The 14,131-nt window shown below is 41.6% G+C and overlaps 1 long non-coding RNA gene across 1 annotated transcript in view; it reads left to right on the top strand.

The window, feature by feature from the left end:
• Positions 1-14,131, top strand: part of LOC139183002 (uncharacterized) — a 435,115-nt gene that overhangs the window by 180,856 nt on the left and 240,128 nt on the right. Inside the window, exon 3 of the long non-coding RNA XR_011566485.1 lies at positions 7,248-7,373. This is a non-coding gene — a long non-coding RNA (uncharacterized lncRNA). The remainder of the gene's footprint in view (positions 1-7,247; positions 7,374-14,131) is intronic.

Below are 14,131 nucleotides of genomic sequence, written 5' to 3'. Positions count from 1 at the left end.
TTTGCCCCAGCTCTAAGTCTACTTTCTACTGGTGGGATCTTCCTGCATGAAAGCAAAGTGACCATTCAGTAACTTTCAGCTGATGGCCATCCTGTGCAGAGAAGGAATCACTTCTCCGACTCATGGTCTGGGTCTACCTTCCATCCCTCTGACTTTCACAGCATGTCCACACATGGGCAACCACAGACGCTAGGATGTGAACCGTTCAGATTAGTTAGAACTCTGACCCATACCCATCTCTGAAACCAACAGGCTGAGTCAACCCCTTACATATGTTTGGAGAGAGGAGGAAAAGTGGTTTCTCAAAGATAATTGGGGCACCATTTCTAGAAACAAGGGGATGGATGCTGGGTAGGGACAAATGATAGATGTCCACTTCGGTATATAACTAAGTCAGGCCCTGGGCTCCTCAGAGCTTTAGTAACCCTTGTAGCCCAACACTGATGCTGCTGCTGCTAAGTCGCTTCAGTCGTGTCCGACTCTGTGCAACCCCATAGACGGCAGCCCACTAGGCTCCCCTGTCCCTGGGATTCTCAAGGCAAGAACACTGGAGTGGGTTGCTATTTCCTTCTCCAATGCATGAAAGTGGAAAGTGAAAGGGAAGTTGCTCAGTCGTGTCTGACTCTTAGCGACCCCATGGACTACAGCCCACCAGGCTCCCCCATCCCTGGGATTCTCCAGGCAAGAACACTGGAGTGGGTTGCCATTTCCTTCTCCAATGCATGAAAGTGAAAAGTGAAAGGGAAGTTGCTCAGTCGTGTCTGACTCTTAGCGACCCCATGGACTGCAGCCCACCAGGCTCCTCCATCCCTGGGGTTTTCCAGGCAAGAGTACTGGAGTGGGGTGCCATTGCCTTCTCCCAAAAGAAGGTTTGGCACATACTAAATACACAACAAATGGTTGACATTTTAGTGGTTTATCATCATCTGGATGCTTTTTCATATATACATATTTTATCATGTACCTTGTGCTTATGATAAAATTCTGAACATTTTTAGTGCATGGTTTGACTCCATAAACAAATTCCACAATTGCAGTTTGGTCTCCAAGAGTAGATGAACTCACTAAAATAAGAATCGGGAAGGATGGATTAGGAGACTTATGGCTTCAAGGGAAGAAAGCTTTTGGAGTTGAAGGCAGAAGCTGGAATTGAATGAAAAGGTACAAAGAGAAATATATATATTTTTTCCTATGGAAAGGTGTCGGTTGTGTAAGAAATAGTCCTGGGAGACAGAGAGTAAAATCCCACAGAGATTTTAGACCTGCCTGACTCTCTGGAAATCATTTGAGGGAGCAGGAGGAAACAAGCTTTGTAAATTAATAAATTGGGGACCTAAGACTCCTGGGACCTGCTTTCTTTCAGTTCCTTGGTTAGTGTTTTACTAACGGGCAACAGATGTTTCTGGTTGGACTGGAGTTTTGTAATTAATTCTGAAGAGCAATAACTTGATGAAGCTTAGAGGAAGAGCTTTTTTCAGGTAAGATAAACCTGGGACTGCTGCTTTTTAAACATTGGTACTCTGGGAACTTCCTTGGTGGTCCAGTGGTTAAGAACCTGCCTTCCAACGCAGGGGATGTGAGTTTAATTCCTTTTTCAGGAAACTAGGATCCCACGTGTCACAAGGCAACTAAGCCTGTGGACCACAACAAGAGAGCCTTTGCACTTCAAGGAAGATCCCCTGTGCTGCAACCAAGACCTGATGCAGCCAAATAAATAAATACTAAATCAGGTACTTTGTGTTTATTATTGGTACAGCAGATTTCTAAAAACTTTCTTGTATCAAAATCTTTTCTTCCTGTGTGTATCCAGGTCAGCAAACCAGCAGTAGCATCTGGATGCCCAGGGCTGGGGGTTAGGGTTATAGAACAGTTGGGAAATCCTTTTCTTATCATTCATCTATTCATGTCATCTTGATAAACATCTCTTCTAAGCAGAGACAGGACCATGGGGACATAAAGGAGGCTTCTAGGGCACAAAATTTAAGGAAGTGCTAATTCTCAGGGTCGTGAAAGTGTAGAGCTATGCTTGAGAATGATTACAGCCTCAGATTTTACGCCCTGGGAGCCTTCCTTGCTTCACCTTAGTACTGGCCTAGTTTTTATGGGCCAAGTTCTGTGTAAGGTGTTAAGAGATCCAAAGAAAATGGGATGTGATTTCTGATTCCAGTACATTCCCTGCCTGGGAAGTCCGTGAAAGGTGAGGACAAGTCTTGAGAAGTATTAGGTCCTCCTGAAGCTCACAGGGAAAAGATGTCAAACAGAGAAACTTGAAGTTCGGGGGTTCTGAAAGCCTCTAGATTGGAGCTGGAATTGGTAGAGAGAAGCACAAGTGTCTAAAATGGCCTTGGAACTGCTTTCTGATACTTCTCTTGGAGTTGTCCTGGCCAGTCACTGTTTTTAAAGTAAAAAATTAGATGTCATGCTCCTATTGTTATTATTAGCATTAATATTCTTGTCTAATAGAACAAATCATATCATAATAAGGGCAATATTAAGCCTATAACAATAACAGTACTGAAAAACATAGCTGATATTAGCTGAATGCCTAATTAATTCATTATCCCTTTAGTCCTTACTACAACCCTTTGAGACAGGTAGTATCATGATTTCTGTTTTGTAGAGGAACTGAAGTTCAGAGATGTCAATCATCTGCCCAATGTCAGATGGTACAGAGGGTCAACTGAGTGCATGCTTAGTCTCTCAATCCTGTCCTACTCTTTGTGACCCCATGGACTATAACCCGCCAGGCTTCTCTAAAGGTCAGGATTTAAACCAGGCTTGTCCACCACGTTCCCTCAAAGGGTCAAGGTAGGCCAGTGGTGGTGGGAGGTACACTGGCAATTTCTCCAGACTCCTAACTTTGAGTGGACTTAAAAAGAAAAACAACACATAACTTATTTAGACTATGGGCAAACCAAATTTCTTTAAAAAGTTTCTCAGCTTTCTGAGGTGACAACTGAGAAGAGAAGCACAGCCGTCTGTACCCTGCAAGCCCCCTCGTCTCTTTGCCACATCCCGCTTCTCACCCTTCCTTCTCTGCTCTGCTGCTGCACAGCAGAGTCGGGCTGGGATAGAAAATGGAGAGACAGCGGAAATTGCTGTCACTTCTGCACAGCCCTTAGGGGACAGGAGAGCAGTTATTGCCATGCTGGGCCAGCCAGCCAGGCCCCGGTTTTCTGTTCTTCTATGGTAATTAGAAAGCAGAATCTTAAGAGCCAATTTTGACTAAGAACTCTGTGTCCAATTTTCTCCTGGCCCTGATGGAGAATGGCCTGATCAATATTAAATCTAATTTACAATGATGGCCCCTGTGAAGCTGGCAAATGTTATGTCAACACACCGTAATGACTTGGGCTTCCTGAGCACACTTGTTAGCGCGGCCACATCTGCCACGACCACTCTCTTAACCGCTCCCACCTCTAAAGTCACATCTGTGATAACATCCCACAGGCTCTCCTGCCTTCTCTCCATCAACAGAGGGCCTGGGCCTGTCAATCCTCGTTGCCTCATTCCTAGCTGATGAACTCCAGAAAAGAAGGAGAACGCAATTAATTTTCCTCCCACAACTGATGAACCAAAGAAAGAAATAATTGCTGCTCAGTTTTAATAATGGCAAATTTTATGAAATTTCCATAAAGACAATTCGGAAAGGAGCACGGGGAATATTTCTCCACAGGGGGCCCAACTGGTTTGCATTGTTTCATAATGTTTATGTTATTACAATTCCACATCGTCTGCATTTACATCCCCTTGTCTCCAGGGCAAGTTCTTGCAACTAATTTGTGAGGCGCCAAATGAAAGAGCTGTAACAGAATCAAGGCTCCCATTCCAAAGGTTTTCAGTCTATCCTCATCTCAGGGGCAGCTGGGGAGTGACTGTGCTGGAGAGGGGGCTCTGAGGGTCCAGAGGACATTTCTGAAAGCCAGGAGGCCTGTTTCAGTCATGTCACCTGCCCTCCTGCCTAAAGCACATCTTGGACTTGCACTGTTCATGATAGAAAGTCAAAAGTCCTCAACTCTTATCTCTTCGGCTCCTTCAGACAGCACCCGCCTCTCCTCCACAGTCTGCTCCAGCCAGTAAACTTCCCTCTTTCTCTTACATTTGCCACACTTCCTCCAAACACAGGGACTTGACACATACTGTTACCTCTGCCTGGAAGTTTCTTCCCTTTCCTCCTTCCCAAAGAAAGACTTCCTTACCCTTCACATATCAGCTTTCCACACACACACACACACACACACACACACGAGTGTGTGTGTGTGTGTGTGTGTGTGTGTGTGTATGTTTTATTTGGTTGCACTGGGTCTTAGTTGTGGCATGTAAACTCTTGGTTGTGGCATGTGGGATCTGGTTCCCTGACCAGGGATTGAACCTGAGCCCCCTGCATTGGGAACATGGAGTCTTAGCCACTGGACCACCAAGGAAGTCCACCCTCCATGTTTATTTTCCTTAAGGCTTTCCCACCAGGTCACATCTTCCCTCTATTGGCTCTCCTGGCCACCTCTCTTTGGTCTCGCTTGCTTGCAACTTCTTGTTGGTGCGATTATGTGATCAATGCCTTCCTCTTTATTCAAATGTAGACTTTGTGAAGGGAGAGCCATGTCTGTCTTAGTTCATGAATTTATCCCCTATCAGAAGAGCACCCCATGGAAGTTATGAATGATGCTGGAAAGGAGGCTTGTTTCATCTCTGCTGAAGGAGAATCACTCTCTCTGCATTCACTATTGCTTTGGCTGCTGTAACAAAGGGAGAATGTAATAATGAACTTATTAAAATAGTGGTTCTCTCTGAGCTTAAGGTGATAGGTCTGCTCCACAAGGTCGGAGATCTGAGCTCCTTCTGTTCCTCTCCTTTATCCAACAAAGATTCATTAGGCGCCTACTATGTTCTTGGCATCGTTCCAGGCATTAAAGACGCAGCAGTAAACAAAACAAAGGAAATCTCTGTCCTTGTGGATCTGGTGTTCTAGTGTGTGTGGCCAGACAATTCAATGTGATGAAAAGTAACATGTTTAACATGCTGTATAGTGATAAGAGCTATGGGGGAAAAAATCAAGCAAAGATGGGGTTAGGGAAAGTTGAGGAAGTGGACACTGTTGAAATTTTAGAGAAGGTGGTCAGAGAATATCCCACTGCAAAGATGGTATTTGAGTAAAGACCTGGAGAGGGTGAGAGAGTGAACCACGTGGAGATCTGGGGAAAGGATGTCAGTAAGTATAAAAGCCCTGTGGAAAGGGAGTGTCTGTACAGCAAAGCAGCCAGTTTGGCTGATGGATGGGAGAGTGGTGGGAGCTAAGGCCAGATACCTTATGCATGACCAGATCACATAGAACCTTGTAGGTCATTGTAGGGACCTTGGCTTCTTGTTCTTGTAAGCGAGCAAAACTTGCCACCTCAAAATGCATCTCTTTGACATGTGGATTATTTCAGGCTAACAACAAGCCCCAAAAGGCTCAGGAAGAACCTTGGACCTTTCTCTTAATTGCCTTAAAGAGTGAAGTAAGCCATAAAGAAAAACACCAATATAGTATACTAACGCATATATATGGAATTTAGAAAGATGATAACAATAACCCTGTGTACGAGACAGCAAAAGAGACACTGATGTATAGAACAGTCTTATGGACTCTGTGGGAGAGGGAGAGGGTGGGGAGATTTGGGAGAATGGCATTGAAACATGTATAATATGTATGAAACGAGTCGCCAGTCCAGGTTCGATGCACGATACTGGATGCTTGGGGCTGGTGCACTGGGATGACCCAGAGGGAGGGTATGGGGAGGGAGGAGGGAGGAGGGAGGAGGGAGGAGGGTTCAGGATGGGGAACACAGGTATACCTGTGGCGGATTCATTTCGATATTTGGCAAAACTAATACAATATTGTAAAGTTTAAAAAAAAAATAAAATTAAAAAAAAAAAGGAATTTAGGTATACAACCTATTCTAGGAAGGGAGCTATCACCACAATGCTCTTCTTTGTATTTTTTAAACCATTAAAAAAAATTGTATACTTTACAATGTGTTAGTTTCAGGTACATAGCATAGTGATTCAATTTTATACCATGGTTTCTCCTCTACAGTGGTTTTAAACAAAGTGCTTTTGAATCTCCAAATCAAACCACAATTTGGAGCTGTGCTGTATTCTTTGAAAGTTAAGGTTGAATGAGTGAATAAACTCTGAGAGGCTGCCTTGTTTCCTAATCTTTAGAATCTCAAGATTGGAAAGAAACAAAGATTAGGCTGTCAGTTCTTAACCCTTTACATCTATCTGAGCTTGAACATCTTCAGTGATGAGGGGCTTGCCATCTTATGCAATGGTCTGTTCCATTGCCATACAGCGCAGATGATTAGAACAGTTTTTTCTTGAGTCACTTTTTGTTTCTTCCAGTAGATCCAAGTTTTCCTCAGTATAACTAATACAAAGTAAGTTTAATTAGTTTCTCCCATGATTACTTTTCTTCTAGGAAAGGGAAGAGAGGCCCATGTTATTCCATGGTGATCAGAGAGCTCCAGATGGGGAGATTTCTATGTGGGACAACAGATCCGTGCCATTAGGTCAGCTCTGAAAATGAAACCGGGCAAGTGAATGGCTTAGAATTAGATCACTCACTTGCTCTCTGTCTTTGCATGTCACCTAATAATAATAGCTAATAATTTCTACATATTATGGAATGCTAGTATGATAGAAACTGTAATCAGATATTTACATCATTTTCTTATTTAATCCTCATATAATACTAATGGTATTATTGTCTCATTTTATAGATGAAAATAAAGTTCAGAGAAATTAAATAGCCTCCTCAAGGTCCCTGTGATATTATTTTATGTTTTTGAACTCCTACACTGATCTCCCTCACTCAGTCTGCTCATGAAACAATGATAATCCTTATAACCAAGACTTCCCAGGGTAAAATGGCCAGTGTCAGTCCTGAAAATCCAATAGATCTCCAAGGGCAAACAAAGGATGATACAATAGTCATCAGCAGGAAGTAGGAGAAAGCCCCAGCCAAGGTCACTGAAGGCCGCCATGGCCATGATAGAGATAACAGTGAGTGACTCAAGAAACCAGTAGTTTGAGATGCCATGAAGATCTGGTAATAAGCCAAAGACAGAGTTCTTAAGAGGACACAAGTGCTGTAGAGATTAAAATCCCCCCTGCCACATCAGTTCAAAGCGAAAACAAGAGAAACATCAAAAATAAAAGTAAACATTGCAAAGTTCAATAAGGTCTCTTTTTTTTCTGTGCCCCAGAATACACAGGAGAGCACAGGACACCTGATGGATACTCAGCAGAGATAAGGTGCATTGACAGACTTACAGGGGCTGCAGAACAAGCAGGTGGTTGTGGGAGAATGTTGCTAAAGGAAGTGAGACAAGGTAAGAGCCCAGTTACCATTACTGGGATGTAAGGATGTATTTCTCAAGATTTGGGGGATAAGGAGAACTGGATAGGCCACAGAGTCCAATAAAGAGACTGAATTTACAGAGTGATTGAGTGGCTTCATCATAAAACATGTAGGGCTTAAGTATCCTGGGAGATAAGCATACATTTAGGTGTTGATATAGATGGCTGTGATATTACCCAGAGGAAGAATTTGATTTTAGTGTGTTCAGGATGATGTAGATTAATACACTTATTGATTTAGTAATAGCATTTTAGAAAAGAAGGAAATATTATAATCAATGTGCATGTTGATTTTTAGGCATTTCAAGAATTCAGAAATTATAAAATACAAACCAAAAGTTTAGTGAATACTATTGTAAATATAGAATTAGAATTCTAACTCAGTTATACGGTGAAAGATTAAGACCAGAATTTTCAAAAAATGTGAGGCGAGGAGAAGCCTGATTATTGAATACAGTAGGAAAAAGAAGCAGATGGCGTCAACTCTTCCTTTATTGTTGTTCAATTTATGATTCCAATTAGAGCATTCTTCTTAGGGCAGATGTGTCTGATGCTGGACAGGATGGTAGAGCCTTCTCTTGAGCATCATGGTTAATGGTCTTAGATCTTGGGTTGGGTGTCAAGATATCATCGAAACCAGATGGATGTGTCAAAGTTCAGAGGTCTAACTGAGCAGGCTAGGCCCATAGGATTCTGGACTTTCTTCAGAAATGAGGTTATCTCCTCAGCTTCACTCAGAAAACTTCAGGCTCATTGCTTGAGGTTGTTTATGGTGACAAAGTGGAGGTAATGCTTGGACAGCACCTGGATTTTCTACCTGGTGTAATGGGTGAAACTTTCCAAAAAGCTTGGGGCTTACTTAGTGGAAACCACTGACATGGATTCTCCATGTCTTAAGGTGAGAGGGAGGGAGAGCAATGTGAGAAATGCGGACGGAGATGGGAAATAAGAACAGGAGGGCATGACCATTACCGTCACTTCCATTTTAAGATAAACATCCTAAGATAAACAGTCTAATCAAATAGAAAGTATGTCAATGGAAGTACCACTTGAATGCTATCCTGTTGCTAAGGTTACTTCAGAGATAGAAAAATTTCAAGCAGATTATTGGTATGTGGCCCTGAAGACCTTAAATTACAAACAGAAAACTTAACTAGTACAATAATACTGTATTATATTTTCATTTCACACAGTTCAATTTTCTTAATATCAATAGCATAAATTTCAATTATCATAAAATTAATGTCTGAGTGGGCAAGAAACACATCTCTGCAAGAAAATGTTGTTGCAATAATTATTAATATAAGGGGAGTGGTGGTTTCAAGCTCTTCTGTGTGGCTCAAAGTTGCCTTCTTTTCAGTAATGTAAATGCTAAGCAGATTTCCTTCTTCCCTAATGAGAGAAACTTAAATCTAATTAAAATAGGGAAACTTCACTTCGTCTCATATCACAGTTGAGACACTGGGCATGTGTGAGGGGTTCCATGTAGGGGGCAGGCTGCATTTTTTTACAGTAGAGGAGTCAGAGACTTGTGTAATGAAGTTGAGGGTTTTAGTCTATTTTTAGTGTTTTGATGAACAGTCTCATCAAGTGAGTCTCTGAGTGTCTGCAGCAAAGTTGCATCCAAACCAAGATGCCAAGGTAAGAAGATATGGGATTACAGAGAGGGCACTTTGAGGTCCTGGCTTTATAATCATCACAGAAAAACAAGCAAGACAGTCAATAACAAACCAATAATCTTCTGGAAGCTTGAACTTTTTAATTAAGAGAGAGAAGTAAAGGAGCAAAAGGCACTGAGGGAAGGAGAGAGCATGGAAAGAATAGGGACTATGGGTGTGAGTGTGCAAAGAGCAGATAAATAACAATTCTTAGATTTTCCTACTTTTAAGTCAGGAGCAAAATCTATGAAATGACAAAATCTCTTTCTTGTTCTTTTGGGAGTGCAATCAGATGTCTATTTATGCTGATTAACATTATGAGTATCTTATATTTCACAAAGTCTCTAAAAGTCTTCTTTAATTCAAGGTAAGACATAAGAGACCCACAGCTATTCTTGATGAGGGTTCAAAGAAGCTGTGCACCTATTCAAAATACAATGAGGTTAGGCAGAACGCTGTGCTACAATATCAATTATCCTCACTGAATAGGATCTCTGTCCCCCTTTTGTGTGTCTTTTTGGAATAAGAATATACGTTGCCCTTATTAATCCTACAGAATTACTTTTTTCCTGCTTCTTAGGAAATCTAGCAAATGCAGACAGTTTCAGCGAGTTAACAAAGAAATCTAATTTCCACTTGAGCAGCTCTGAGGTTAGGTCAGCAGAAAAAAAAAAAAAACTGCAGTAGCTTGTGTTGATGAATATTTTATAAGCTCTACTATCTAATAAAGGATGTATTTAAAAATGGGCAGGATGCTGGTTAAGAAAATGTCTTATTATTTAATTATTATGTAGATAAAAGTTGAGTATTGGGTACGATGAAAGAATAAACCAGACCACAGATAAGTTTGATTTTGGGTCTTTAGACTTTTCATTTTATTTCACCATAGATCTTCCATCATGGCTGTAAGTGCTGACTTGTACAATCTGTGAGACCACGGGGGTGATTATAGAGCTTGACCCTTGTGGAGATTATTTAGTGGCCTCAATGGACAAGAGAAATCTTTATAAAGCTTCTGATTAGCACACCCAGTCAATGGAATTGCAAACCTTATTATTTGAGTAAGGGCCAGAAAAGTACAGGCCAGTGTAACCCCCAAATGACAGCTTGGCAGTATTTGGAGAATCTTACCACAGAGTTCAGAATTACACACATCATGATCTATAATATTAATAATGACAATGATGGTGACAACAGCAACCCTAGAAATAGCAGCAATCACTTATTGAGCACTTAATATATACCAGGCATCATGCCAAGTGCCTTACATGCATCATTTCTTCCAGCCTTCAGAATAACTCCATGAGATAGGTACTATTATCATGCTCATTTGATGCTTAAGGAAAATGAGACTTATAGATGCTTACCTACCAAGTGATTGAGTTGACTCTAAAGCCAAGAGGCTTTTTCTGGAATGAATGTGCACAATCCCACCTCTTGTCTCAAACCATAGTTTTTTGAAATGTACAGTGAAAAGATAACAAATGCTCATAAAAGAAACTGTTACACTGACTTTGCCATCAGCTACACACTCCTTAGGTCTTTAAGAGGAGCCATACCAGATCTCTCTAGCCAGTGGAATTATGGAAGGAATGTATGGTAGGAAATACCTGATGAGGTGTTAGGTGTCCTGAGTTCTAGCACTAACTCCATCCATAACAAGCTGTGTGACCTCGTCAAATCACTTCACCTCTCTCATTCTTAGTGGTTTATTCTTGAAAGTGATGATTATAATATTCGATCTCCCTCCTAATGGGTTGTGCTGAGGAACAAATGTGATAATGTACCTGAAAGCTCTTGGAAGAGCTTCAAGTGTTATGTAAATGAAAGGTGGTAATTAAAAACCTCCAGAGAAGGGCAGCCTATCTTAGTCATCAATTATCATGTTTTCTTCCTTGTCAAGAAACCTGTATTTTTCATGCTTCTTGAGGGTATAGATAGCTCTGTGCAAAATTTTTGTTTGGGGGATGTGTGAAGAAAAGGATCATTCTGACAGCTCAGAACCTATTTATGATAAGAAATAACCACATATAAATTGATGAAACCAAAGGCAGATGCATTCTAATGTGAAATTGTGAAAATTCATACCTCCATTTATTGGATTTTATATTTAGTTGTAAGAAGATGGAATGTTTAACTGTCATAACACACATAAAACCCAACTCTTTAAATAAGAAAGTGGTATAGGAATTGAATTCTTACCGAGAAAAACAGAAAAAGACTTCGGGGGAAAAATATGAAAACTATGAACACCAGAAAGTTTGGACTGTTCTCAAGCTTTGGAAACTTGGGTGTGGAGATGTATCTGAGAAGTTTGAATCCATTCTTTGCTCATGTTGTATTTTTGATGAAATTCAGTTATATTCCTGAATAGAAACCAAACCTAAACCAGGAAGGAGCATTACTTCCAAGATGGTGGAATGGCACTGTGGAACATCTCAGGCTAAAGCTTCAGGAAGATCTGGGCAGTAATTCCAAGTCTGCTGGATACAAGGTGCTGAATAACCTGTCTAAGTTTCTGTTTCTACACAACTACTGCATGTACCATCCCAATGTCCTAGGCATTATGTTACTAGACAGACCCACAATATAACCTGAGTAATGAAGACTTAGCCAATGTAGACTTCCCTGGTGGCTCAGATGGTAAAGTGTCTGTCTACAATGTGGGAGACCCGGGTTCGATCCCTGGGTTGGGAAGATCCCCTGGAGAAGGAAATGGCAATCTGTTCCAGTACTATTGCCTGGAAAATCCCATGGACAGAGGAGCCTGGTAGGCTACAGTCCATTTGTTCACAAAGGGTCGGACACAACTGAGAGACTTCACTTTCACTTTTTTTTCTTTTCTTTAGCCAATGTAGTATTCATGTCGAAGTGCCATGGAGGTTCTGAAATCTTCCTCCCTAACTTTCTGTCAGCACAGATAAATAGGGACAGGTACTAGTCTGAGCTTTATCTCCTCATGCTTTTCTTTATTTTTCTTGCCAAAAGTATTCAAGGAAAGCAAACTGGATGGTGTGGGTTCTTAAGAATTTGTAATCAGATAAAGGCAAGACAATATCTGAAAAATCAGGATTTGACAGGAAAGGAACTCCAAAATTCACCTCTTTAAATATATTGAGGCATATTGAATGAGTCTCAAATGACTGAGTCAGAGAAGGCAATGGCACCCCACTCCAGTACTCTTGCCTGGAGAATCCCATAGATGGAGGAGCCTGGTGGGCTGCAGTCCATGGGGTCGCTAGGAGTCGGACACGACTGAGTGACTTCACTTTCACTTCTCACTTTCATGCATTGGAGAAGGAAATGGCAACCCACTCCAGTGTTCTTGCCTGGAGAATCCCAGGGATGGGGGAGCCTGGTGGGCTACTGTCTATGGGGTTGCACAGAGTTGGACCCAACTGAAGTGACTCAGCAGCAGCAAATGACTGAGTAGGTTAGACTTTTCACAGATGGCAATGGCATGGCACTGAAGTTAATACGTGTGCATATCCTTAATGAGTTTCAAAGAAACCGTGTGTATCAGGTAAGTGCCAGGGAGCTTGTAACTTTTGATATACAGCTGTCCAAAACTTGCCAAAAAGTTGACTTAAATAATGTTTATGTTATTGAATAGTCTAAATTCTGTAATTTATTCTCAAATTTAAGTTAGGCCATCAGAGAGCCTTAACTTAGACCAGTTGGCCTCCTCATAACGTTTGGTTTTAGTTTTGTGGCTGTTCAGTCGCTAAATTGTGTCCAACTCTTTGCAACCCCATGGACTGCAGCATGCCAGGCTTCCCTGTCCTTCAGTATCTCCTAGAGTTTGCTCAAACTCATGTGCATTGAGTAGGTGATGCCATCCAACCATCCCATTCTCTGTTGCCCCTGCTCTTCCTGCCCTCAGTCTTTCCCAGCATCAGGGTCTTGTCTTTTTTTTTTTTGCTAGATTTTAGTTTAGTGTTATGCTGAAGACCCCAACCGTGGCCTGTTAGGAATGGGGTAACACAGTAGGAGGTGAGTGGTGGGCCAGAGAATGATGATTCATGTGCTGTTCCCCATTGCTCGCATTACTGCCTGAATCATCCTCCCTGCACCCCAGCCCATGAAAAAACTGTCTTCCACAAAACCAGTCCCTGGTGCTAAAATATAATTGGAGACTATGGCTATAGACCTCTAACAGAGAGTGTTAACAGACATGGTCCATGAAGTATACCACTATATTTGTGTTAGGGGTCCTGTCCTTCTTAGAGATAAGCCTGACTATGTTCTTGCAACTCTCAAATCTCTCTTCTGTGCTGTGAGCAGAGAGATTTTTCTAATAATTGTGTATAATCATGCTATTCTCCTACACGATAATCTTAATTGCTTCTAGACTAACTGCAGAACCAAATCCAAGTTTCTTTACAAAGCATTCAAAATCCTTCTTGAAGTGGCTTCATGTTACCTGCTTAGCCTCACTTCTTCCCTTTAGCCTCTTGAGCCCCTGCTCTGGCAATACTGAACCTTCAAACACCATTCCTTCAGCTTGCAGTGTCTTTCCCTTATTTGTCTTCTGAAATACCCATCCTTGAAGCCTCAGCTCAGCATCTTCTGTAGACTGTTGACTCCCCCAAGTTGACTTTAGAGCTTCTTTGCCTGCTTCAGTCCCAATTCAAGCAACACTTATACTGTCTTGTAATTGTGTTTTTGTTTCATTTTGTTGATCTGGATCCCCTCTACAATGTGCTTCTGAAAGGCAGGATCGGTTTCCCATTCACGACCCTAAGACACCAGTGCCCACTGCAGCATTCAAGCCATTGTTATTGCTTGTTTTCTCCTGATTACAAGCAAGCTGTCGTGTTCCCCTCTTTCTTTTCTCTCCTGGTCCTCATCTTAAAAATGGCTTATTAATAATCTTGGTCAAGGGATGGAAGCAGTTGGAAGAGCAGCTTTGACACATTCTGAACTGTTGTTTGGAAGAGAGGGTAGTCCTCTGATGGAAGTACTTGTCCAAAAATTCACCTCTGTTCTGATTTTGTGTGACATTTCCTATCATGTAGAACATGATTAGCTGCCTTTTCAAGTGCTTCTTCAGGCCAAGTCTATTAATGAGA

The sequence above is a fragment of the Bos indicus genome, chromosome 5 (genome assembly GCF_029378745.1).
Source record: "Bos indicus isolate NIAB-ARS_2022 breed Sahiwal x Tharparkar chromosome 5, NIAB-ARS_B.indTharparkar_mat_pri_1.0, whole genome shotgun sequence".
In the NCBI taxonomy this organism is placed as follows: Eukaryota; Metazoa; Chordata; class Mammalia; order Artiodactyla; family Bovidae; genus Bos; species Bos indicus.
This window is presented reverse-complemented; position numbering and strand designations above follow the sequence as displayed.